This window comes from Lynx rufus, unplaced genomic scaffold (assembly GCF_022079265.1).
Source record: "Lynx rufus isolate CCGP_SWC_20201006 ecotype Redwood Valley unplaced genomic scaffold, mLynRuf1.p SCAF_27, whole genome shotgun sequence".
In the NCBI taxonomy this organism is placed as follows: Eukaryota; Metazoa; Chordata; class Mammalia; order Carnivora; family Felidae; genus Lynx; species Lynx rufus.
In genome coordinates this window covers 10,710,325-10,736,776 of record NW_025814842.1, presented here as the reverse complement: position 1 = coordinate 10,736,776, position 26,452 = coordinate 10,710,325, and the positions used below count along the sequence as shown (strand labels likewise).

Sequence of the window (26,452 nt, the reverse complement as noted above, 5' to 3'; positions counted from 1 at the left end):
CAGGGGAATTACGGGGCTGTTTTGAAGATTAAATAAGAAAATACGCGTTAAGCGCTTAAGAGCGATGCCAGGCATTTAAGAAACATTCAAATGTTAGCTATTCTTACTACTGTATACAAGGCTCTTGGGCGGGGAGTACACTTCGAGGGAGACAAAGGCGGAAAAAGCTTAATCCCTAGCCCTCCTACCTACCTACCCACCTACGGACTTGTACACAAGACAACCAAACACACTCCTTGGGTAAATAAAATAAAGATGCCCTCCTAGGGGCAAACAAGTTGATTGGGACCTCGTACGAACAAATTCTGACCGAACAACGCAAGAGACGGATTTAAGTGATGCCTATAAGCAAGAAGGGAGAGCCTGAAGGGAAGAAAAAGTCCTTCCGGCCGAAAAGTGTGAGCCAAGGTCCAAACAAGTAGGCAAAAGGAAAGAAGCGCCAGGCAGAACTCGGGCTGAAGAACTGACAAAACACACAGTCGCAGGAGTAAATGTCACAGTCGTAGGCCTTAGTCTCGGGAGAAGGCTCGGCCTCCTCGGGGCACTCTAATGCACCCACATTTGCAAACTAACTTCCCCCTTTTGTTTCCTGAACACCCAAAGACTACTTTTCTGCATGGCCTATCAAGCCATTGTCTGCGAGAGGTGAGAAGTCTGCACGGAGCCACCCCATCAGCAGGAGCGAGCACTGCTCCAACAGTGTAAGTAGACCTCTGAACATTCTCAGCCGCAAAAAACAAAACAAAACAAAACCCAACTTGCTTTATTAAAGGGCAAAACTTGGATAAAAGTGGAGGGAGGGAGAGAGAAGGGAAAGAGGACAGTTTTTTATCTTCTTCCCTCCCCGAAACCCCGTCTGGGTGCTGGCGGGATCCAGACGGCTTATTTTCATGGCCTGAAGGCTGAGGTTTTCCTTCCGGTCATTGTGTTTATTTCCCCCAAAGAACCGGGCCCGCGGGGCCGGCGCGCCGACCGGGCCCGGGACAAAGCCCACTCCGGGCTCCACCTGGGCGCGGGCAGGGGCGGGGAGGGGCAGGGGCGGGGAGGGGCGGCGCTCCCGGGCCCGCCGGCCCGCCGGCCGCAGTTACCAGGCAGCGCGGCGGCGCCGCCCCGGCCGCCCGCCGGCCAATCCGGCGCGTCTGCTGCCCGGGCGCACGAGCCCCGGAGACACCAGGCCGAGCGCGACCCCACGGCTCGGGCCTGGCACCGCGCGCGCACCCGCACCGCCCGAGATGGCCAATCAGCGGCCGGGCATGCGCAGCCCGCAGGCTCGCTCGCGCGCGGGCCTCACGCGTGAGGCCCCCCCACGCAGCGCCAGCGCGCGCGCCCCTCCCCCACGCGCACCCAGGCGCGCGCGTGCAACTGTCGTCCCCCGCGACCGCGTCTGCTCCTGCCCCACCCCCACGCCGGCTGGCCGGGTGGTTGGGGGGGTGGTCGGGTACCCCCACACTGCCGCCGACGACCCCCAGACCCCAGTGTGTGCAGGCCCCGGAGGGGGCGCGTCTCAAATAAAGGCCCTACTCGCGATGGCAACCGGGGCGGGGGACGGGGGATGAGGCGACAGGGACTCACCCGAGTGCAGCCGCCTCCAGGCAGCGCCGGGGCCGGGGGAGCAGAAGGGAAGCGAGTGTGGGCCGCGCGAGAGCTGCAGCCGCGGCGGAGCAGCTTCAGGCTGAGGCGAGTTGGCGAGCGGGCAGGAGGTGAGAGGGCGAGGGGCCCGGGCGTCTCGGCCGAGCTCCTGTCACCGCCGCATGGCCGCCCCGGCAGGGCCTCGCTCAGCACCTAGATCCGATCACAGGGGACCGAGGGAGAGGCCGGGGTAACCGCGGCAGGCGGGCGGCCTCAGCTAGAGAGCGCGTGCGGGGAAGCGGGGGGGCGATCGGTGGCCCCTTTTCTCTGCTCTCCGAGCTTCTCTCTCACCCTCCTCCTCCTCCTTTTTTTTTTTTTTTTTTTTTTGTTCCTCGAAGGCGCGCTGCGCGTGCGCACCCGCAGCGCCGCCCAGCGGGAGTTGTAGTTTCTGATCGGTCCCCACCAACGCGACGGCGGGGGCGGTGGACTACGACTCCCAGGAAGCCTCGCGCGGGCGAGCCCCGAACCCGAGGACGCGGCGAGCGCGGCGCCCGGCCCTCTCCGGCAAGGACTGTCAATGGAGGCGCGGGTGGTGGGAGCAAGAACATGGCTGCACCTGGGGCCTGCGCGGCCGCCTGGGTGGGGGAGGGGAGCCGGGGCACGGGGGCGCAAATCTAGGCCGGGGGTAGCTCCCGCCCCCTCACTGCCCCGATGCAGCCGGCCTCAGCCACCGTCCAGGACTCGCACCCACTCTTGCACCCCAGATTCCCTGCCGATTGCGAGGCCGGAACTCGGCAGAGGCCGGGGAGCCCCAGCCGGCCTGCCGCTCTCGGTGCTCCGCCAAGGGACTTCCTCCGCGCTGCACCACCCTTCGGGACACAAAGAACTTCTGTTAGTTTTGAAAAGCTTGCCTCAAAAGCGTCCGAAAGAGACTGTTGCCCCAACTTTGGACGGGCGACGGGAGGGGACGCTCCTGTTTTTATTTACCGCCCCTCACCCCAGGCTTGCTTTCCTCACGCCCCCTCACTCAACATTTAGAAGGAAAGTTGAGGGAAAGCCACCGAGTGAGAGCAGAAAACCTGCCGTGTAGCCCGTTTTGTTCTGTCAACCGCGAAGAAAGGTTACCGAAACCTCTCCCCCCGCGACTAATTCTTTTGCTTCTCAACTTGAGCTCTCGAATTTCGAAAAGGATGAGACATTGCTGTTCACCTAAGCGAAACTCCAAAGTTTACCAAACTCGAGCCCCGAGGGCTTAGACAGTTCTGTACAGCACAAGATCGAGTGATTTTGCGATTTTTACCCCCCAGCGGAGATGGGGGGGACCACGCCGGCCATCCTCCCCCTCCCCCTCCTCCTCGGTAGGTGGCGACCACGGCGCTTTTTCCAGCCTTTGTCGCTGGAAAGAAAACTTTCCGAGCAGCCAGGCTTTTGATGTAGGTCCAAGACCTTCCCTTTGACTCTTCGTTCCAGATTGGCGTTCCCCATCTTTCTTGCAATAGACCGCACCCATAAGGCAGCCGAATCTAGAATTTCCATGCTGGGATTCTTTAAGATAGAGGGAGACTTTAAAGATCCCTGCAGAAGCGGTCCGATTGCAGATTTCCACATTTTTACGATTTCCCCTGCAACGTTTTTACAGGCATTTTGTCCCCGCCTAACCCGATTGTGACTCTCCTTTGTCGAGTCTCTCCAAAGCGTTCATTTCGTTTTCATGAAAAGTTTTCTTTTTGCACTCGTATTTCATTAACATACTGGACTATTAAATTCCGTATTCCCAGTAGCACGTAAAACTGACATCTATGTAAGGAACAAACCAAATTTTGAGAAAGTCTGCAATTGAGCTGATGGGAGCAGTCAGCCTTCCAGGGACAAACATTCAGCCGCTGTGAGCACCGGTGAGTACGTTTTATGCGGCCGCAGTCTTAGATGGTTTCCTGAGGACACTGGATGTTGAGGACAGTGAAGGAAGGATTCACTGGGTGAAATGTCATGAAGTAGCATTTGGGAGTGTTAGAAAGTGAGTTAGTTGGTAAGGCTAAAAAAAAAAAAAAAAGTTCATTTGGCCAAGATCATGCCTGTCACCATTAAAAACTTGTTTGGGAGATAGCCCCTCGCTTCTATGCATTTAACACTTCATTGTGGAATTTTGAAACTGCTGCTTCATGAACAACTCCCAACTTCTTTGAGGGTGAGGCAGTTCCTAAAAACTCTTAAATCCTGGGGCGCCTTGGGTGGCTCAGTCGGTTGAGCGTCCGACTTCAGCTCAGGTCACGATCTCGCGGTCGGTGAGTTCGAGCCCCGCGTCAGGCTCTGGGCTGATGGCTCAGAGCCTGGAGCCTGCTTCCGATTCTGTGTCTCCCTCTCTCTCTGCCCCTCCCCCACTTATGCTCTGTCTCTCTCTGTCTCAGAAATAAAAAGACATTAAAAAAAAAGATTTAAAAAATAAATAAATAAATACATACATACATAAAAATTCTTAAATCCTAAAACACTTTCTCAAGCTTTAGCTAGCTTTGAATTGCCTCTAGATAGAAAGCTGGCCCTTTTGGGACAATGAACAGCGTATGGAATGGTGTGTGGTTTGAAGGGTGTGTGGAGGCCAACTCTTTTTTCTTTTTTTTTTTTTTTTTAATCTGCCTACTGTTGTTGGGGGCTGTACCCCTCACATTTCTGTCTTATAGTCACGGATACAGTTTTATGGTCTTTCCGAAGGCCTGGCTCACCACCTTGGCAGTTACCATTACACTTGTTCCTTTTTGTTGGCCAGTCGGTCCCTCTCCTCGGGGACAGGTGCTGTGTTCATTGTGATCATGGTGATGAGCCACTGAATACCATCTCAGCACCTCGAGTTGTTTTTCCATAGGATCAAATTGCTGGTTTGGGGGGTTGTGCAGCAGATGGGAAAAAAAAAACAAAACCACGACTTGTGTTTAGGGGTGGAATCCTTTGTTAAGTTGCACTCAGCTCACTGTGTTCAGAATCACACTCAGCATAGCAAGATGTGTATGCTAAGCTTGATGTGCAGCTCTTGGATCGTGCTCACTTAAGACCAAAGGGCACAGAAGCCAACAGGTGGCAGAACCTTGGGTGTTATTTATTTTGGATTTTTTCAAATATTTCTCTTTTTAACGTTTAACCTGGTGTGTGCAGATGAGTATCCATATAGCATGACTCCGTCCTACTGAATACCTGAGAGACAAAAGCCAAGTCTAATGGGCCTTGGCCAGTCAAGAGATGGATCTAGACCAGCTGTGAACTCTTACACCAGGCACAAATGCATTTTCATATAGACTGGGTTTACAGCCTTGTTGACTGCTTTTTTTTTTTTTTTTTTTTAGGTTTATTTATTTTGAGAGAGACAGAGACAGCTCGAGTGGGGAAGGGGCAGAGAGAGAGAGGGAGAGAGAGAATCCCAGGCAGGCTCCGTGCTACCTGCGTAGAGCACGATGTGGGACTTGAAGTCACAAAAGCGCGAGAGCATGACCTGAGCCAAAACCAAGAGTCGGACGCTTAACCGACAGAGTCATCAGGTGCCCCCACTACTTTTAAATAGCAAGTGGTAATGTCTGAATGTGTTCACCAGTCTTTAAAAAAAATGATCAGGGGCGCCTGGGTGGCTCAGTTGGTTCAGGGGCCAACTTTGGCTCAGGTCATGATCTCACAGTTCATGAGTTCAAGCCCCGCAGCAGGCTCTGTGCTGACAGCTGGAGCCTGCTTCAGCTTCTGTGTCTCCCTCTCTCTCTCTGCCCTTCCACTGCTCTCTCTCTCGCTCTCTCTCCTTCTTAAAAATAAATAAACATTTAAAAGTAAAAAAATAATCACATCCTCCTGGGGTTTTTAATGCTTGGTATCAGAAGTCTGCCTTCTGCATTAACATGGGACTATTTGACATGGACCCACCCTGGATAGGAAACCCTGACCACCCATGCCGACAGAACCATGCTCACGCCACTTGGTCAAGGTTACCGTTGTTGAGAGATCATTTAATGCTCTTTTTAAAGATACTCTTTTGAATCCAAACTGCGTAAGTTAATCTTTCTGTGACTCTGTCATGAATTTTCGATCGTCCAAAACGGTCATTCTAAGCAAAAGTTGAAGTGCTCTTGACATACCCATTTTTCACAACACACCCAGTCTTTTGTTTGTTTGTTTGTTTGTTTGTTTAAAGATCTATTTTTAATTTTCGAGTAATATCTACACCCATCCTGGGGCTCAAACCCACAAGCCTGAGATCAAAAGTCCCGTGCTCTACCAACCAAGCCAGCCAGGCTCCCCAGTCTCTTTTTCTAATATTTTATTTTATCGTATTTTTATTGAAATACAGTGGGCACAATTTACATTAGTTTCAGGAATACATCCAGGCTTTTGATTGAAACTAAACAGAGGTCTTTTTTCCCATAACGGCCCCGATGCAGGCCCAATATCTTCTGGGTCCAGTTTCTTGGTTTTTCTTTACAGTATGCATAAGCACTGTTTATTGAGAGAATGGGCCATAAAATATATGTCATTTGTAGGGTGCCAGTGTGATCTTTTATATCAGTGTTCTCAAATAGGATTTGTACAACTCCATCCAAATCACACAGGTTGGGCCACAGTGACATCGTTAGATTTTGGAGGGTATCTCCCTGTTAGAAGATAAATCCTTCGTTATTACAAGGATACTTTTTTTTTTTTTTTTAAGTTTGTTTACTTCTGAGAGAGAATGTAAGTGGGGTAGGGGCAGAGAGAGAGGGAAAGAGAGAGTTCCAAGTAGATTGTCAGCTCAGAGCCTGATGTGGGGCTTGAACCCATGAACCACTAGATCACAACCTGAGCCAAAGTCAGGTGCTTCACCAACTGAGCCACCCAGGCGCCTTACAAAGATACTTTTTTTTTTTTTAATTTTTTTTTTCAACTTTTTTTATTTATTTTTGGGACAGAGAGAGACAGAGCATGAACGGGGGAGGGGCAGAGAGAGAGGGAGACACAGAATCGAAACAGGCTCCAGGCTCCGAGCCATCCGCCCAGAGCCTGACGCGGGGCTCGAACTCACGGACCGCGAGATCGTGACCTGGCTGAAGTCGGATGCTTAACCGACTGCGCCACCCAGGCGCCCCCAAAGATACTTTTTTAACTGATTCTAAACCACTGTTTTTGGACAGTTTTCTGTTTGGATAATTTGAATATTTAGAATGCTAGATAAATGACCTTTTATCAGAACTCTTTCAAAAGTGGAAAACAAAAACAAAAACTAGATCCGAGCTATAATTTATTCATAACAATTAATAATGTAGATGTGATCTAAACCGACCTTCCAGCTCTTGCTGTGTCTTTTGTGCAAGCACCTGCCCTATGCAATAAACCTACTATCTGTGTAAAACTTGTTGAAATAAAGATATGGGGGGGGGGTTTACAGGATTTAGATGAATATGGTTTTCTATTTAACATTATGTTCACATTGCTGTAGTTGTGTAACAATTTTTAACTTTTTTAAACTTTATTTATTTTGATAGAGCTTGCGTGCACAAGCAGGGGAGGGGCAGAGAGAGATGAAGAGAGAGAGCAGGATGCAGGGCTCAAACTCACTAACCGGGAGATCATGACCTAGGGCCAAAATCAAGAGTCGGACGCTTAACTGACTGAACCACCCAGGCGCCCCATGTAACTTAATTTTTAAAATGTAAAAGCTCTGTAATATTTTCTCTGCCTTCCTCAGGGATTTGGGGGAATCAGATGATATGTAAACGAAAATACATTAGAAACTCTAAGTTGAGTGTTCTATAAATATTACATGGTATAATTTAGCATTCCAAACATTATTTTTAAATGTGAACAACACGTCCATGTTTCTGTTCTGACTGAAGAAATATATTGCTCATTGTAAAAATGCTTTATAGGCTAATATTTGAGAAAATACATTTACTGAGGCTGACTCTTATCATTGAATTAAGGTGGACCTGTTATCATAGCTGACTGATGAGATGATATAACTAATGAAATAACTAGTAATGCAAGCAGCACACCCTTTCAGAATATATATCTGTCAAAACTATTGTAGAAGACTCAGAAACCTCAGTGTAAAGTTGTGTCAGGGAAGTTATTTCCAAAGCAAATGCATAACCTATAGCCTTGCTCTGATAACACCAAGAAAAGGAATCTCGTTTACATACTGAAAACAAATATCCCCATTCCTTCCTTCTTCTCTTTGTCCAAATTCTTGGGTCTTTATCTTTGCATTTTACAAGACTTTCCTCTTTTTCTGGTGAAAAATGCTTTTTTTTTTAAAGCATATTTTATTTTATTTTTTCAATGTTCATTTATTTTGAGAAAGAGAGAGAGATAGCAGGGGAGGGGCAGAGAAAGAGGAAGAGAGAATCCAAGCAGGCTTTGTGCTGCACAGAGCCTGACTCTGGGCTTGAACTCAAAAACCATGAGACCATAAGCTAAGCCAAAATCAAGACTCAGACATTTAACCGACTGAGCCACCCGACTGAGCCCCATAACCACCTTTTTAACCCCCTTTCAAGACCTTGTGTTTATTATAATTATTAAGGTACATGCGCTTGGGGAAGTTTTCAACTAAGAATAAAGGGAATTTTTGAACAACGGATTAGAGAGGAAAAAAAAAACCAGGGAAAATGAAGCTGTTCAAGTGTGAAATTAGCCACCATGGCTGTGTCAAGTACTTCCAGTGGTCTTCCGAACAGTGGGAAGGTGTTAAGTCACCCTCTCCTTCCCCTGCACCTGGGGAGCAGGCTGGCCGGCTCTGGGTTGTACCTGGGCTCTTAGAGACACTTCATTTATTACAGCAAAGTGTGCAGTCCCATCCCAAATGAACTCAGATTGGCCCTGAGATCATTGGGGAAGGTAAGGGACACATAAGCAACTGAAAAGAATCCGACTATCTATTCCATTCTGGAAACCTTGTGAGACTGTCTCAGTTGTCCAGATAAGACCGTTCCTTTTCTTCAGTGCCACATACTGTGCTTAATTATTGCATTGCGTGCTGACCTCTCCCCCCCCACCTCACACACACACACACACACACACACACACACACACACACACAAGTAGCCCTGTGCTGAGTGCTCAGAACCTCCCCCTTTGCTCAGAAAGCTTGAAGTACTTAGCCAAGAATACATAGATGGCCAAATCTAGACTCTAAATCGGCCCGTATCCAAGCCCGAATTCTTAACTAGTACTATTGGTAGGCTACAGCCATCTCATCCAGCTAGATATGATAAGTGAATCAAATACAAGGTATACTCAGGTTCATGCCATGAGATGGTACCAGAAGGTTGGAGGTAAAGCAAGACATTTTTCATGGAGGAGGTTGCATATGCAGTGAATGGATGGATGGACTTTTTTTTTTTTAATGTTTCTTTTATTTTGGGGGGAGAGAAAGAGAGAGAGAGCAAGCACAAGTGGAGGAGAGGCAGAGAGAAAGGGAGACACAGAATCCGAAGCAGCCTCCAGGCTCTAGGCTCTGAGCTGTCAGCACAGAGACTGATGTGAAGCTTGAACCCACGAACTGTGAGATCATGACCCAAGCCAAAGTCAGATGCTTAACCGACTGAGCCACCCAGGTGCCCCTGGATGGATCAATTTTTAAAAACAGAATAACATGAATATGGTTTAAAAAAAAAAAAAAGCAGACGTTCAGAGGACTCTCTTAGTCTTCTGTATCTCAAAAGCAAAATGATCACAACAACCTGTGCATCTAAAATATTGACACACGTTGCCAACTTGCCCTTCAGAAAAATTGCACCACTGTACTTAAGGGTGTGAACATGTCAATTTCCTCCACACCCGCCCAGTTCCAGTGGAAAGTAGCATTTTTTTCCGCAGCTCTTCTGTGCACATTGATGATGAACCGAGTAGAGTTGTCTTTTCATACTTGTATTTGCCATTTGCATTTACGTTTCTGCAAACAATATCCATGTTTGCATTTGCTCAGTTAGATCCTTTGCTTTCTCTCCCATGTTCTTTTGTGTGAGTGCTTTATAAAATGAAAGAAATTTGCATTTCTGTCCTTAGGTGTGTTACAAATATTTGCCTGGTTTGTCTTTTGACCATGACTTTTTTTGTGTTGTTATACTCAAGTTTCATTGTTGACCTCGTCGAATGTATCCATTTTCTTCCCTTCACATGCTCAGTGTTAAAAATCCCCGGTGAGGGCGCCTGGGTGACTCAGTCATTCGGTTAAGCAGCCGACTTCAGCTCAGGTCATCATCTTGCAGTTCATGAGTCCGATCCCCACATCGGGCTCTCTGCTGTCAGTACAGAGCCTACTTTGGATTCTCTGTCCCCTTCTCTCTCTGCCCCCCCCCCCAAAATAAATGAAAACGTTTTTAAAAACATTTTTTAAAAATCCCTAGTGAGAAAAGCCTCCCCCACACCAAGATCTATACAGACATAGATACAGAGACATAGATCTGCCGATATAGGCATGTATGTATATAGGCACACATACATACACGTTCTGTCCAAGCAAGATTTCTGCATTTCCATCTCTGTACATCTCACTTGTTTGCTTGAGCCGTGTGGGCTTTCTATTTCAGGGTGCCTTTAAGGCTTTCCATCCGGGTCGGGTCCTGGTCTCTGTCCAGCCAGGCTGGCGGCAGGACCCCGCGCTGTCTTGTTTCCCCTGCAGCCTAGGGCCATGGTTTTCCAGGTGGGGGCGCTCTGCCCTTCCCGCAGGCTCCCACCGCCCTAGGATCAGGCCTCACCAGAGGCAGGGAGCTCTCAGGTTCTGGGCATGGCCGCAGGAGTGTTGGCAGGGCACTGGCAGGGGTGAGGAGGTGGGAGACAGGGGGGAGGATCCTCCTGAAAGCTGGTGCAATCTCTGGGGCAGCTGCCAGCGAGCGCAGACGTCCCAGTGCAGGCAGGGATTCCATGCCTGCGCGTTTGTGGACAGGACCTGAACAGCTTGAAACAAAAGCCCCGTCCGCTCTGTCTGTCGTGTCTGTCCGTCTTTGGAAATGGTGCCCAGGTGAACAGTATTCTGGTTTTATAGCTCAGCCGGCCTGAGCTTGCCTAGTATGACTTAGCCTGCCCAGTCCTCGTCCTAATCCTGTTTGCCAGACAGCATCATTGGCCCAAATAGTTGAGAGGGGTTTGGTTTTCATTGCGGTAAATGAAATATATATAACCTAAAATGTTCCGTTTGAACCATTTGTAAGTTTGCGGTTCAGCAGGATTCAGTACCTTCAGGATGATCTGTTTCCAGAACTTTGTCATCATCCAAAAAACTCTACCATTGGGGCGCCTGGGTGGCTCAGTTGGTTAAGCATCCGACTCTTACTTTCAGCTCAGATTCGTGAGATCAAGCTCCACATCGGGCTCCGTGCTGTCGGTCCAGAGCCTGCTTGGGATTCCCTCTCTCTTCCTCTCACCCTGGTCCTCTCCCATTTGTCCTCTCTCTCTCTCTCTCTCTCTCTCTCTCTCTCTCTCTCTCAAAATAAATAAATAAAACTTAAAAAAAAGAGAGAGAGAATTAGGGCTACCATTCAGCCCTAATACCCCATTTTCTTCTCCCTTCAGTGCCTGGTAACTTCTGTTCTACTTTCTGCCTATTCTAGATATCTCCTAAAAAGAGACTCCTACAATGTCTGTTCTTTTTGATTGGCTGATTTCATCTGGCAAGTTTTCAGTGTTGTATAGCATGCAACAGAAAATTCCTTTTTATGGCTAATACTTCACTGTATGTATATACCATATTTTGCCGATCCACACAGCTGTTATTTCCACCTTTTTGGCTATTGTGAATAGTGCTGCTGTGAGCATTCATGCCCAAGTATCTGTTTGAGTTTCTGTTTTCAGTTCTTTCGGATATAGTCCTCCAAGAGGAATTGCTGGGTCCTATGGTAATTTCATGTCAAACGTTCTGAGGCAGCACCAAACTTTTCCCCTGGGGGGCGGCACCATTTTACATTCCCACCTGCAGGGTACTGTTGTTACAGTTTCTCCCCATCCTTACTGACACTTGTTATTTTCCATTCTGCGAGCGCATGCGCACACCCCCGTGTCTGATGATAGCCATCCTCCCGGGTGTGAAGCGGTATCCCATTGGGGGTAGTTTGCATTTGCATTTCCCTCATGACTAATGAAGCTGTGACCATGAGTATATCTTTGGAGAAATCAGGTCCTTGGTCCAATTTTTTTAAAGTTTTTATTTAAATTCCAATATAGTTAGCATGTAGTGTTAGATTAGTGTCAGGTGTACAATATAGCGATTCAGTACTTCCAACCCAACACCTAGTGCTCACCATGACAAGTGCACATTTTGATCCCCATCCCCGATTTCACCCCCCCCCCCACTCCCCTCTGGTAACCATCAGTTCTCTGTAGTTAAAAGTCCGTGTCTTGATGTGCCTCTCTCGTGCTCTCTTTTTTTCCTTTTGTTTGTTTTTAATTTTTTTAAATGTTTATTTACTTATTTTTAATGTCTAATTATTTTTGAGAGAGAGCACAAGTGGGGGAGGGACAGAGAGAGAGAGGGAGACACAGAATTTGAAGCAGGCTCCAGGCTCTGAGCTGTCAGCACAGAGCCCAATGTGGGGCTCAAACTCATGAGCAGTGAGATCATGACCTGAGTCAAAATCAAGTGTCAGTCTCTCAACTGACTGAGCTACCCAGGAGCCCCTTCCAGACTTCTTATAAGGTGTATATTCCTTATTGCATGTGGTCACTGAAATTTCTTTTCCATTGTCTCTGCGGTTAGCCAGTAACCTGGGAAGATGTCCACCTCCTCCCCCCCCCCCCCCCCGCAAAAGGCTGTTCCCTTAAATCTTTCGATAACTGCCAGGGAAGCTGCTGTAGCCTAAGGGCAGGTGGGGGGGGGGGTGCCCAAAACTAAGCTAAGCGTCTACACTAGTCCCTCTGGTAACCACCGGATTAACCAAAGTGTATGATCCCAAATTAGTGAAGGACAAGATCCCCACTGCCCTCCCTGGCACCTGTCCAGCCAGTCCAGGAACATAGGCTGCTGTCCCCACCTTCATGGCGGGGGCTGAGGAATGGGCAGTAGTAGCTGCTTTGTGCACTCTGGTTACGAAACAGCAGTCTCTCCCTCATCAAGCACTCTTCTGGTTGTTACAAGGGTTTGATCAGGCTCCAGAGTTCTGAAATAGTTGATTACAGCCATTCCTTTCAGCTCAACATTTGCTTCAGTTGGAGGAGGGACCAACCACTAGGGCTTCCTATGTAACCTTTTTGTGTGGCACTGGAATGGATTTTTTTTTTTTTTTTTTTGGTCATAGGTATTTATTTTTTATGTTTTCTGCCAGCTTTATTGAGATATAACTGACATAACACTGTGTATGCTTAAGGTACACAACCTGATGATTTTATGTATATAGTGAAACAGTTATAATAAGGTTAGTTAACACATCCATCACCTCACATAGTTACCTCGTGTGTGTGTGTGTGTGTGTGTGTGTGTGTGTGTGCGCACATGCGCGATGAGAACAAAATGGACTTTTTTTTTTTTTTTAAGAGAGAGAGAAGTAGAGAAAGAGAACGACAGAGAATCCCAAGCAGAATCCATGCTTGGCAGATCTCAGCCTGAGGCTCAATCCTACAACCCTGGGATCATGACCTGAGCCAAAATCAGGTGCCGGATACTCAACCAACTGAGCCACTCCACTGCCCCCAAAATAGATCTTTTTTTTTATTAACTTAAATACACCCATTTTAGGAGTATAGTTCTCAGTTCTTTGAGTTTTTATGAATACATGACAACCGTTGTCATAAAAATAGAGCCCATTTGTAGCACCCGCAGTCTCCCTTACGCTCCTTCCCATCCAATCCTCACCCCTTACTCCCAGCTCACGAATCCTTTCTATCACCGTAGGTTAAAATTGTCAGTCTTGGGGCACCTGGGTGGCTCAGTCGGTTAAGTGTCCAACTTGGGCTCAGGTCAACTGTGGATCCCACAGTTCGTGAGTCTGAGCCCCACATGGAGCTCTCTGCTGTCAGCACAGAGCATGCTTCAGGTACTCTGTCCCTCTCTCTCTCTGCCCCTCCCCCACTTGTACTCTCTCTCAAAAAAAAAAACAATTAAAAAATTTTAAACGGTCAATCTTGACAATTTTATTTAAATGGAGTCTCATAACACGTAGTTTTCCGCGTCTGTTTTCTTTCACTCAGCAGTTTTTGACATTCATCTATATTATTGTCCATATTAGCGGGTTTTGGTGTTTTGTTCTGTTGCATTTTTTGCTGAGTATTTTACTGAATAGGTACACCACAATTTGCTCATCCCTTGACTCATTAATTGACATTTGGATTGTTTCCACTTTGGGAATATAAAGCTGCTATGATGGGGCGCCTGGGTGGCTCGGTCAGTTAAGCGTCTGACTCTTGGTTTCAGCTCAGGTTATGATCTCATGGTTTGTGAGATTGAGCCCCGAGTCAGGCTGACAGCATAGAGCCTGCTTGGGATTCTCCCTCTCAGTTTTCTCTTTGCCCCACCGCTGCTTGCACTCTCAGCCTGTCTCAAAATAAATAAATTTAAAAAAAGCTGCTATGACTGTTTTTGTACAAACATTTTCATTTTTCTTGGGTAAATACCTAGAAGTGCAATTGCTAGGTCTTGATGGTAAGAAATTTTATAAGAAACCGACAAACTGTTTTTCCAAAGTGGGTGCTTCATTTTACATTCTACCTTTCCCCACTGGATTACCTTGGTGTCTTTTTTTTTTTTTTTTTTTTTTTTTTATTTATTTTTGGGACAGAGCGAGACAGAGCATGAACGGGGGAGGGGCAGAGAGAGAGGGAGACACAGAATCGGAAACAGGCTCCAGGCTCTGAGCCATCAGCCCAGAGCCCGACGCGGGGCTCGAACTCACGGACTGCGAGATCGTGACCTGGCTGAAGTCGGACGCTTAACCAACTGCGCCACCCAGGCGCCCCAACCTTGGTGTCTTTATCAAACATCAATTATTAAAAAAAAAATCAATTATTTGTGGGGCACCTGGATGGCTCAGTCAGTGGAGCATCTGACTCTTGATCTCAGGTATTGAGCTCAGGGTCATGAGTTCAAGCCCTGCATTGGGCGTGGAGCCTACTTAAAAAAAAATAAAAAATAAGAATAAAATAAAAATCAATTGGTCATATATAGGTGGTATATTTCTGGACTCTGTTCTGTTCCAATGATCTGTATGTCTATACTGATTTTTTTTTCCATTTGAAGTAGTTCTATTAGGTTTCCTTGTTAAATATATAAGTGTGCTTAAATTAAAAAGAATTTTTTTTTTTTAAGTAGGCTCCATGCTGGGTGTGGATCCCGATGAGGGGCCTGAACTCACGACCCTGAGATCAAAACCTGAGATGAGATCAAGAGGTGGATGCTTAACCAACTGAGCCACCCAGTTACACCTGAAACTCTGTTATATATAAATGTACGTAAAAATTTATATCATAAGTATAAGTTATAACATATTATAAAAATTATAATTAAGTATGTCTTCATTTTATATATAAAATAATGTTTTATTTATATATAAACATGGTAGGAATACATATAAATATAAAATGTAAATATAAAGTATGCAAATATATAAAGTATATAAATATAAATATTTAAACTATTTAATTTCATAAAATATAAGTGTCTGTAAGTATAAAATATAAAATATATAAATATGATATTGCACACTTTCTACCAACTTTTGCAGGCTCCAAATGGCACTTCCTTCAAGAAATTTTCTGTAGCTGGGAAGAAAATACTTGTGAATAAGTTAGATTTAACTTAGCATACTCATAATGGCAGAAAAGTAACTACAGTCTCAATGCTCAACAATAGGGCAATAGATACCACAATGTTGCATCTATATTATGTGATAAAATGCAAAAAATCGGGATTCTGAAGTAACAATGGTGTAGAAAATGCTCACACCATATCTTGGGCAACCAAAAGCAGGCTATAATATGGTATGTCACTTTAATTAAGATATAAATAGAGGGGCGCCTGGGTGGCGCAGTCGGTTAAGCGTCCGACTTCAGCCAGGTCACGATCTCGCGGTCCGTGAGTTCGAGCCCCGCGTCGGGCTCTGGGCTGATGGCTCGGAGCCTGGAGCCTGTTTCCGATTCTGTGTCTCCCTCTCTCTCTGCCCCTCCCCCGTTCATGCTCTGTCTCTCTCTGTCCCAAAAATAAATAAACGTTGAAAAAAAAAATTAAAAAAAAAAAAAAAAGATATAAATAGAGGGGCATCTGGCTGGCTCAGTCAGTAGAGCATACAGTGCTTGATCTCAGGGTCATTGAGTTCAAACCCCACATTGGGCATAGAGCTTACTTGAAAAAAAAAAAAAAAAAGGAGTACACATAGAAATAAGGTTGGAAGAAATACCAAAGGGACACATGGGTGGCTCAGTCGGTTAGGCATCCACCTCTTGATCTCAGCTCAGGTCTAGACCTCAGGGTTATGAGTTCAAGCCCCGTGTTGGGCTCCACACTGGGCATGAAGCCTACTTAAAAAAAAAATAAATAAGAAAGAAAGAAATACCAAGGTGTGTGGAGGTATTATGATTGAATGTTTTCCAATAGTCTTTTATATGTTTTAATTGTCTGACTTTTCTATGATGAGAATATTTTATTTTATAATTGGGAGGCTCTCCATTGAGATGTTATGTCTTCCTTCTCTGTTATTTTATAGCTCTGTGTAAATCTGGTAGGTTACCTATCACATTCTATCTTGTATTATAGATATCTGTGTACTTCTCATTTATTTGTTTCTAACTTCTTGAGAACAGAGATCTCATCTCATTCATTTCTTTTTTTTTTTTTTTTCTTTTTCCATCTCATTCATTTCTTGATGTCTGATCCTGGCACAGGGCAAGTGCCTGTCACATGACAGATGCCTGATAAAATAAATATGAGTAAGCCATTTGTTCCCAGTCAGGAACATAGTTCCATTGTCACCAGATTTTCTGATTCAGAGAAGCTGGAAATTTGGATATTGGTAGAACTCTCCTGATTTTTAATCATAAAATATTCACAGTACGAAGTGAAAAAAAAAATAAATATGAGAGGAAGGAGTTTACAAATGAGCATTACGGATATTGGAATGGCGCTAGTTCTTGGGGTGCCTGGGGGGCCCAGTCGGTTAAGCATCCAACTTGGTTTTGGCTCAGGTCATAATCTCAGGGTTGTGAATTCAAGCCCCACATTGGGCTCTGCGCTGCCAGTAGGGAGCCTGCTTGGGATTCTCTCCTCTCTCTCTCTCTCTCTCTCTCTCTCTCTCTCTCAAAATAAATAAATTAATTAAAAAAGCAAAGAGTCTCTTATGGTTAAAAAATAAAATAAAAAAAAGGATGGGGCGCCTGGGTGGCTCAGTGGGTTAAGCGTCCAACTTCAGCTCAGGTTATGCTCTCTCGGTGGGTTTGGGCCCCTCACTGGGCTCTGTGCTGACAGCTCAGATCCTGGAGCCTGCTTCAGATTCTGTGTCTTCCTCGCTCTCTGCCCCTCCCCCACTCATTCTCTCTCTCTCTCTCTCTCTCTCTCTCTCTCTCTCTCTCTCTCTCACTCAAAAAATCAATAAACATTAAAAAAAAAAAAAGGAATAGTGTAATAGCTCTTTAGTTTGCAGAATTGGCTGGTTTGGGTTGTCTGGAATCTGAAAATGACCCTGGACCTCACCTAGTCACATTTAACACCTGAACATTGTTTACTAAGCAAACAAAACAAGAAACCGGAAGGTACTAACTTGGAATTAAACTCTGGGAAAATTTTGTTTCCATGTATTAGGTAGGTAGTTGTTCAGTTTTAAAAGGTATTTGTTTATTAAACAAATTTGTAAGAACAAATTGAGACCATCACATGGGGCAAAATCCTAAGAAATCAATCAATTAAAATAGATACAGGTAATATTACTCAGCCCTAAGAAAGAATGAGATCTTGGGGCACCAGGGTGGCTCAGTCAGTTAAGTGTCCAACTCTTGGTTTTGGCTCAGGTCGTGATCTCACAGTTCATGGGTTTGAGCCCCACATCGGGCTCTAAACTGATGGTAAGGAGATTCTCTCTCTTCCTCTGTCTCTCTGCCCCTCTCTCAAAAATAAATAAACTTTATTTATGTATGTATGTATTTATTTATTTATTTAGACAACTTTTTTTTTTTTTTTAAGTTTATTTATTTTGAGAGCAAGAAAGCACGAGCTGGGGAGGGGCAGAAAGAGAGGAGAGAGCAAGAATCCTGAGCAGGCTCTGCACTGACAGCACAGAGCCTGATGTGGGGCTTGAACTCACGAACCACGAGATCATGACCTGAGCCGAAGTCAGTCACTGAACCAACTGAGCCACCCAGGCGCCCCCAAAATAAATAAGCTAAAGGAAGGAAGGAAGGAAAGGAAGGAAAGGAAGGTCTTGCCATTTGTGACAACATGGATGAACCCAGAGGGTATTATGCTAAGTGAAATAAGGCAGACAGAGAAAGACAAATACCGTATAATTTCACTTATATGTGGAATCTGAAAAACAAAAAAATGGACAATCAAAGCAGACACAGACCCATAAATACAGAGAAGAAACCGGTGGTTGACAGAGGGCGGCAGGGGGATGAGCAAAAGGGAGGAAGGGGCGTGAGGTCCAGGCTTCCGGTTAGGGAATGAGTCAGTCACAGGGATGAAGGGGCACAGCACAGGGAATGTAGTCAGTGGTGTTGTAGCTGTACCTGACAGACGGTAGCTACGCTTGTGAGCACAGCATAGGGCGTAGACTTGTGCAATCACTGCGTGGTGCACCTGAAACTAATGTCACACGCTGCAGTTTAAAAAAACAGGGGCACCTGGGTGGCTCGGTGGGTTACGCGGTTAAGCGTCTGACTCTTGATTTCGGCTCAGGTCACGAACTCACAGTTCATGAGATGGAGCCCCACGTTGGGCTCTGTGCAGAGTGTGGTGCCTGCTTGGGATTCTCTCTCTCTCCCTCTCTCTCTCTCTGCCCCTCCCCTGCTCATGCACACACGCACAAACTCTCTCTCAAAATGAATAAACATTGAAACGAATAATAGTAGGGGGCGCCTGGGTGGCTCAGTCGGTCGAGCGTCCGACTTCGGCTCAGGTCACGATCTCGCGGTTTGTGAGTTCAAGCCCTGCGTCGGGCTCTGTGCTGACCGCTTGGAGCCTGGAGCCTGTTTCGGATTCTGTGTCTCCCTCTCTCTCTGCCCCTCCCCCACTCATGCTCTGTCTCTCTCTCTCTCTCTGTCAAAAATAAACATTAAAAAAAAAAAAAGATTTTATTTTTAAGTAATCTCTACACCCAGCCTGGGACTTGAACTCACACCCCCGAGATTGAGTCACACGCTCCACTGACTGAGCCAGCCAGGCTCCCCACCTCTTTCTGAAGTTTATGTAAACAGAATCATGATGCATATATACTCTTTTTTTTTAATGTTTTATTATTTATTTTTGAGAGAGAGAGACAGAGTGCAAGTGGAGGAGGGGCAAAGAGAGAGGGAGACACAGAATTCCCAAGCAGGCTCCAGGCTCTGAGCTGTCAGCACAGAACCTGATGCGGGGCTCAAACTCATGAACTGTGAGATCATGAGCTGAACCTAAGTTGGATGCTCAACTGACTGAGCCACCCAGGCGCCCCTCTTTTTTTTTTTTTTTTTTTTTAGTTTCATTTAAGTAATCTCTTCACCCATCATGGGGCTTGAACTCAACTCCCTCAAGATCAAGAGTGCCACACTTTTCCGACTGAGCCACCCAGGTTCCCAGAAGCAGCAATAATTTGGTTTCATCATAATTTGACACTAGGTTTAGTTCTTACAAAGGCATAAAGTAGAACACAGGTACGAGTTTCTCAACTGCATTGTTCTGGGTGATACCATGAGGTAAGATGACGTATCACAATTTTATCCATTCTACCAATAAATTGGAAAGGAAGAAAAAACTTTATTTGGCTCCAAACAAAAGGTTATACTTTGTTTTCAAGTCAAGTGAAATTATCTGTGAGCAATTTTCAAACATATTGCAGACAGACATAGGAAATTAAAAGATTTTTTAAAAAAATCTGACCAGCAGTCTACTCCCCCAAAATTCAGTTTCAGAAAATGAGATGGGACAGAACTTACAACAAATACCAGAACATTTGCTACATTCCAGCCCTGTTCTAGGCACCCACAGAGCCATGACATTTATGCAAGGTTCACATTCTAGCCAAAACGCAAGCCGTGCCACCACGAACCTCGTTAATAAAATCAAAAGAGTTTTTATAATAAAGTACAAAACATAGCTGCGATGGGACACCTAGGTGGCTCAGTTGGTTAAGCGTCTGACTTCGGCTCAGGTCATGAACTTGCGGTTCGTGGGTTTGAGCCCCACATTGGGCTCTTTGCCGACAGCTCAGAGCCTGGAACCTGCTTTGGATTCTGTGTCTCCCTCTCTCTCTGTTCCTCCCCCGCTTGCACTCTGTCTTTCTCACTCTCTCTCAAAAATAAAGATTAAAAAAAACCTTACCATTAAAAAAAAGCAAAAAACAGGGGTGCCTGGGTGGCTCAGTCGGTTGAGGTCCAACTTCAGCTGGGGTCATGATCTCGTGGTTCATGAGTTCGAGCCCCGCATTGGGCTCGTTGCTGTCAGCCTGGAACTTGCTTCAGATACTCCGTCCCTCTCTCTCTGACCCTCCCCTGCTTGTGCTCTTTCTCTCAAAAATAAATAAAACATTAAAAAAAAAGAAGAAAACAGCACAGCTGTGACTATAAGCCCAACAAAAAACTACGAATCCTTTAGCCAAACTAATCCCTGAGGTCCATAGCTGGCTGCCTTTAAGAAGGGTTATGCTGCAGTTCCGTGGGTTAGGTCCCTCTGGGGTGGGTGGGGGTAGGGGAGGAGACAGCACCTGTTATGCCCACTCCTGCATGGTGCTGCAGACTGTAAGGGGGAGGGAGGGCGACTCGAATGAATGAATGAATGAATGAATGAATGAATGAATGAATTCATTCCCTCGTGTCTCCATTCGGCCTATGTTTCCCCACTATTTGTGAGCCTCTGTCCTCCATGAGCTCACTGACGGCTGGGATGGGGCTTCATTCACCGTCCTCCCTCTGCACCTGCCACTTAACAATGCCACATCCCACCCCTGAGGTCTTCAGCATCATCGCCTCAGCTCTGGGAGCCTCATGTCCTCATCTGCAAGTTGGGGAGAAGGTTCAGAAGGTTGTGATTCTCTGTTTAGCTAACTTAGGCCTACCATCTTGCCCAACAGACATTCAAGGAATGTGCTAGGTACTTTAAAGGAATCAGAGCGAAATACGGCACCACCCCTGGCTTCGAGGGGTTTCCGGACTGTGGGAGGATGGGAGGAGGCAGGACAGGAGGGTAACAGCTTATAATACAATACAGTGTGGCTTGCAGAGCTGTAGGGAGAGCCCAGAGGAGGTGGGGAAGAGACGCTTGAGTCCAGCTTTCAAGGATGCGTGGAACTTCCCCAGCAAAAAGGTTGGGGGTGAGTATTGACGGCAAAGAGAAGAGCAGGTCAAAGACACGGAAGGTGTCAAAGTGCACTGCTCGCAGAGGGAATTGGTAAATAGTTTGTGCTGGCCGGGGCTCAGGGCCAGGGTGCAGGACGGGCTGGAGAGAGACTCTGCGGTCTGGTCACAATGGGCCCTCTGTGCCACCTAAGTAGTTTGTGCTGGACATGTCGGTCAGGATGCCTGTCATTCCAGCTTGTTTCCAGGCGAAATGGTGCCACCCACTTGGGGAAGCTAGACTGAGCTGCTTTTTTTTTTAAAAAACAAAAACAAAAACACCTTTATCGAAGTGTGTTATTTACGCAGAATCAGATGATTCCTTTTTATGTGTTTCGTTCAATGAGTTTTTGACAAATGTATTTACCTGTGGAACCCCCACCAGAATCAAGATCCAAAACATTTCTGTCACTCAAAAACACCCTTGTGCCCCTTCGTGCTCGTTCTTCACCTCACCTTCCCACATCCCAGGCCCCCGAAATCTTCAATCTGTTTTCTGTCGCCGGTTTGCCTCTTCCAGAATTTCATATAAATGGCCTCATCCGGCTTACAGCACTCACCCAGCCTAATGCTTTTGGAGTCGGATTCATGTTATTGTGTGTATTAGTAATCTGTTCCTTCTTGCTGCTGAGTGGTATTTCTTTGTGCAGCCACAGTCACTCCATCCGTGATGAGCATTTGGAGCGTCTCCACATTGGGGTTGTTGTGGATAAAACTGCCGTCGATGTTCTTATATAAGTCTTTGTGTGGACATGTTTTTACTTCCCTTGGGTAAGTGGAAGTGGAGTTGTTAGTTCTTAAGGTAGACAGATGCATGTTTAACTTTTAGCAAAGTGCCAAACTGAGAGAGAAGAGAAGGGGAGAGAAGGAAAGAGAGACTCTCAACACAGACATTCCGTTAGCTTCCCTTGGCTGGTGAGGGATTATGGTAGGAGAGGGGAGGGGGCATGGGAGCTGTCACTCATCCACGCACCCACATCTCTGTGCCAGCCCAAACCACCATGGCCACTGCTGGCATCCCAAGGAAGTCCCTTTTTCCCCCAGCATGTGGAATATTCCATGGGACCAGAGAAGCCCCCATGGAAATGCCGGGGCAGGTGCCTCGAGTCCCCAGGAAGCTGAGGCCCATGCAGGTTGGGGGTGGGACGGCTGGAGACGAGGCCTCAGGGAGGGTAGGGAGGGCAGGACATGGGCAAAGGGCTGTGTGGACAAGCAGTGCCTTGAAGGAGATCCGGTGGCCCCAGGAGCCAGCCCCACATCCCACAACCCCTCCCCCAACCAGGCCCCAGAAGTGGCCATTGTCACACTTGGGCAGTGGAGGCCAGTCTCTTGCAAGCCTTTGTGGTTTAAAAAGGAAGGACAGAACTATCTAGACAAACTGCACAGCAACAGAAGGTTAGGGGAAAAATAACAGTCCTGAGGCCTCGGTGAGGGCCCTCCCCGCCACATTCCTGATGCCCCATCTTTTTTTTTTTTTCGTTTTTAAGTTTATTTATTTTGAGAGAGAGAGAGAGCAAGCACGAGCTGGGGAGGGGCAGAGACAGAATCCCAAGCAGACTCCACACTGTCAGCACAGAGGCCAATGTGGGGCTCGAACCCATGAACCGTGAGGTCATGACCTGAGCCAAAACCAAAAGTCGGACGCTTAACTAACCGAGCCACCCAGGCGCCCCCTGAAGCCCGTCTTTGGAACATGGGTGAAGCCGCAGGTCAAGCCTCCTGTGTCACTCAGGCTGCTGACCTGTGCTTGGCCCTACCCTGGCCCTGCCGCCAGAGGACAGCCAGCAACGCCTTCTACGTTTTTGTAAGGTAAGGACACAGCTGTTTTCAGCATGGAGGCAGTAATAAGTTGTTCCTGATGGGCTCTGTGTGAGAGTCCTCAGGGCACCTGCTCCCCTCTCCTTCTTGGATCCAGCCTACCTTGACCCTGGGCCAGGCTGGCATGGGAGCTGCAGAAAACATGGGGAGGCATAGGAAACAAATCCTCAAAGCCAAATCTGCAGAAGCAGATGAGTCTTTTGTGAAATTCGCAGGCTAGTGCTCCGAGCCCCCAAGGCCCCTTTGCACACACCTGGCCCTGGGTTTGATCTCAGAGGTGGCGGCTCTTCCCTTCTGCAGCTGGTTTCATGTCGGGTTTCAGTTCCAGGTTGCATCCTGAGAACCCTCTCTGCAGGCCCATTCTTGTATAACTTAAAAGACCTTGACCCTTGCCAGTTGCCGAAAGCACACTTTTCTGCTCGTCCAGGTAAAACACCTGGAGAAGCAGTTTCACGAAACAGGCCTTCAGTGGCCCCCAGAGATGGACTTTGTCCCAAGCTCAGTTCTTTTTATTTATTTTTTTAAGTTTATTTATTTTGAGAGAGAGAGCGCGTGCGCACAAGTAGGTGAGGGCAGCGAGGAGAGACAAAATCCCAAGCAGGCTCCGTGCCATCAGCACGGAGCCCGATGGGGGGGGCTGGAACTCACAAACTGTAAGATCATGACCTGAGCTGAAATCCACTCGGACGCTTAACCGACTGAGCCACCCAGGTGCGCCACCCCCTGCCCCGCCAAGCTCAGTTCTATCAGAATTGTGTGTTCGTGAGTATGTGTGGATGCGTGTGTCTGAGTATGTTTTACATACTTAATCGTAAAGTTCAAACTTTCAGACCTTCCGCTTTCTGGCTGTAAATTTGATGGGATGCAGTTGTGATTAAAAACATTTTGCTTCCAGGGACACCCGGCTGGCTCCGTCGGAAGAGCGTGTGACTCTTGATCTTGGGGTTGAGAGTTAAAGCCCCATGTCGTGTGTAGAAATTATTTAAGTCAATAAATAAGCTTAAAAGGAAAAACATTTTGCTTCCCCAAAAGGGTGCAATACTTGGAGTAGTCATGTTCGTAGAGACAGAAAACAGAAGGGCAGTTGCCAGGAGCCGGGGGCCGGGGGGGGGGGGTAGTTGTTTAATAGGTATGGAGCTCCAGTTTTGCAAGATGAAATGAGATCTGGAGGTCAATTGCACAACAACACGATGTGCTTACCCCTAATGAACTGTATGCTGAAAATGGTTAAGACGGAACATTTTATGTTATGTGCACTTTACCACAATTAAGAAACAATCTGCCGGGTCTGCAGAAGATCATGAATATTTTGTGGCTTTGTATGACCTGACACTGGATGGCTTTGTGCCTGGGGATCATTTTCAAATGCAGTCAGCAGTTAGGATGTGCCGTCGATGTGGTTAGGATGATATAAGAGAGGTGCTTCAGGTACGCATAGTGGCCACGTCCCATTGGATGTGTGGCCCCTAACAGAGAAATCCCTGGACCCCAGCAGCCTGAGTTTTGCTTTTGACCAGAAGTCTTAGTGTGGGCTGCTCTCTGGTTTCCAAGGCTGCAGGAAGAGAATATCTCTATTTTGAAGACAGGAAGTTCAGTGCACATTTGTTTTTTTTTTTTTACCAAGACATGTCAGGACAACGTTTTACAAGAAAGCCTGGAAAGGGAAGTGGTATGAAAATTGTTTGGGTTTTAATACAGAATATATTTTTTTAATTGTGCACATATTTAGAAAAGTTATGAGTTCCGTCCAGATATATGCAGCTACCTTCCAGAAAAAGGGGATATTACAGTAAATTCATCTTGATCAGGTGGCATAGAGAAAACTTCTGGAATAGTCACATTTGAAAATTCCTTACTAAAAAAATTAGTAATAAAAAGAGAAAATGCCTTATTAACGAATGCCTTTGCCTTAAAACTGATTTAGCCAAAAACTGCTAATATTTTCTCCACAGAGCCTTCATAACTTGGGCACAACAAATAGTACTTGAAACAGTAAAGACAAACAAACAAACAAAACCAAAAAGCAAAAAAACCCAAAGAACCACCTGAATTGAAACATCATTTTGGAGAAGAGAGAAGGAAGGAAGGTGTTGAAGTAATATATTGGAATAGTTATCTAGTGCCGTCGTTCACTTGACCATTAATTTCAGAAGTGTCCTTATAATTATGTTAAATTAAAGATCTTGCAAATTATAGGTCACAGATACCCACTTTCAATGTGGAATAAGTCTATAAAGATGCTCGTTAAGATGCTGCTCTAAGATCAGAATGAAAGTGTGTCCATTTAACGCGGTGAGGTCAGGCCCGCTTTATACCCCAAGGGATCTGCAAGGCCGGATTTGAAGCAGTTAACAGATTCATTTAAGCAAAATCTTTGGTTTCTCGGCCGGCAGTGTCCTTAGCAAGGAAATCACGTGACCACTCTGGGTGAGGCAGAGTCCCTTCAAGGACATTCAGAGGGTTTGGGAAGTGGCTGCTTAATTCACACCCCACCCAGAGGGACTGTGGCCATTGCCCTGGGCTGGGGCGAGGGCTCCAAGGCGATTCTGACATGCAGCCAGGGATGACCAGCGGCCCAACGTAGATCGACAAGAGGATTATGACTTTGATCTTATTTCCATCGTCTTTCCTGTGTGGGGAAACAGGCAAAGGAAAAAAAAGAAAAGTCAGCGGGTAAACATATTTTAGCGACCCGATAAAGTATCTGCTGTAGTTCCAACCAACTGGTGTGGCCCAGAGGACATTCTCCCCTTTGCACTCGGCAGTGCTGCGAAAAGGTATTGTCATTCTGTCTGCTCTGGAGATCAGGTGAGGGCCCAGCTGGTAAGAGGCGGAGCCAGGGCTCAGACCGGCCTAATCCATCTGCCCCTTTGTTCTGGGACTGAAACAATCCTCTTCTGTGAAGGCCCATCCATTCTATGTTTTGTTCCCTGCACTTGGGCTCGCTCCATTCTTTTCTTACCCTCGTTTTCCTTGCTCAGGGCGGAAACTGAGATCAGCATAATTTCTGAGCAAATAGAAATTCACAGGACAGCCGGCCCGAGAGCGCGGAGTAAGAGGCGCGCTCACTTGGTGTGAAGCACGAAACACTTCCAGATGCCAAAATCACTTCCCGCCCGCTCCACGTTGTTTGGCAGGGCTAAAATTAAATCCTGCTTTCTAGTAGCTGTGGTGGGAATTGAATTTTGCATCTTTCATCTGACGGCTCCGAAATGACCTTGAAAGACAAGAGAGCCTAGGTCAGTATTAGCGGGTAGAAAATAGCGTCAAGGGGTGCCCAGGTGGCTCAGTAGGTTGAGCGTCTGACTTCCGCTCAGGTCATGATCTCATGGTTCCTGAGTTCGAGCCCCGCATCCGGGCTCACTGCTGTCAGCACAGAGCCTGTTTTGGGTCCTCTGTACACGCCCCTCTGGCTGCCCCTCCCCCAGTCTCTCTCTCTCTTTCTCTCTCTCTCTTAAAAATAAGTAAACATTAAAAAAAAAAAAAGAAACCAGTTTTCATTTCTAAATCAAAGAATTTTTAACGCATAGATTTTATTCAAAGACAGGCAATGTTGAAAGAGATCTCACTCTAATGGCAAACAACAACAACGACAACGACAACAACCTTGAATTTT

At 46.5% G+C, this 26,452-nt stretch overlaps 1 protein-coding gene and 1 long non-coding RNA gene across 9 annotated transcripts in view; one reads left to right on the top strand and one right to left on the bottom strand.

The window, feature by feature from the left end:
- Nucleotides 1-1,931, bottom strand: part of GTF2I (general transcription factor IIi) — a 109,349-nt gene extending 107,418 nt beyond the window's left edge. For all 7 annotated transcript variants that reach the window (XM_047089085.1, XM_047089088.1, XM_047089086.1 and 4 more), the window contains exon 1: nt 1,573-1,931. The gene's annotated coding sequence lies outside the window, so the exon portion shown is untranslated. The remainder of the gene's footprint in view (nt 1-1,572) is intronic.
- Nucleotides 1,932-2,233: 302 nt separating this feature from the next.
- LOC124519375 (uncharacterized) overlaps nt 2,234-26,452 on the top strand; it is a 38,464-nt gene continuing 14,245 nt past the window's right edge. Inside the window, exon 1 of one of the 2 annotated variants that reach the window (XR_006964088.1) lies at nt 2,234-3,464. This is a non-coding gene — a long non-coding RNA (uncharacterized LOC124519375). Of the gene's footprint in view, nt 3,465-14,913; nt 14,952-26,452 lie in introns of those variants that run through there. The other variant, XR_006964089.1, reaches the window with a different exon arrangement.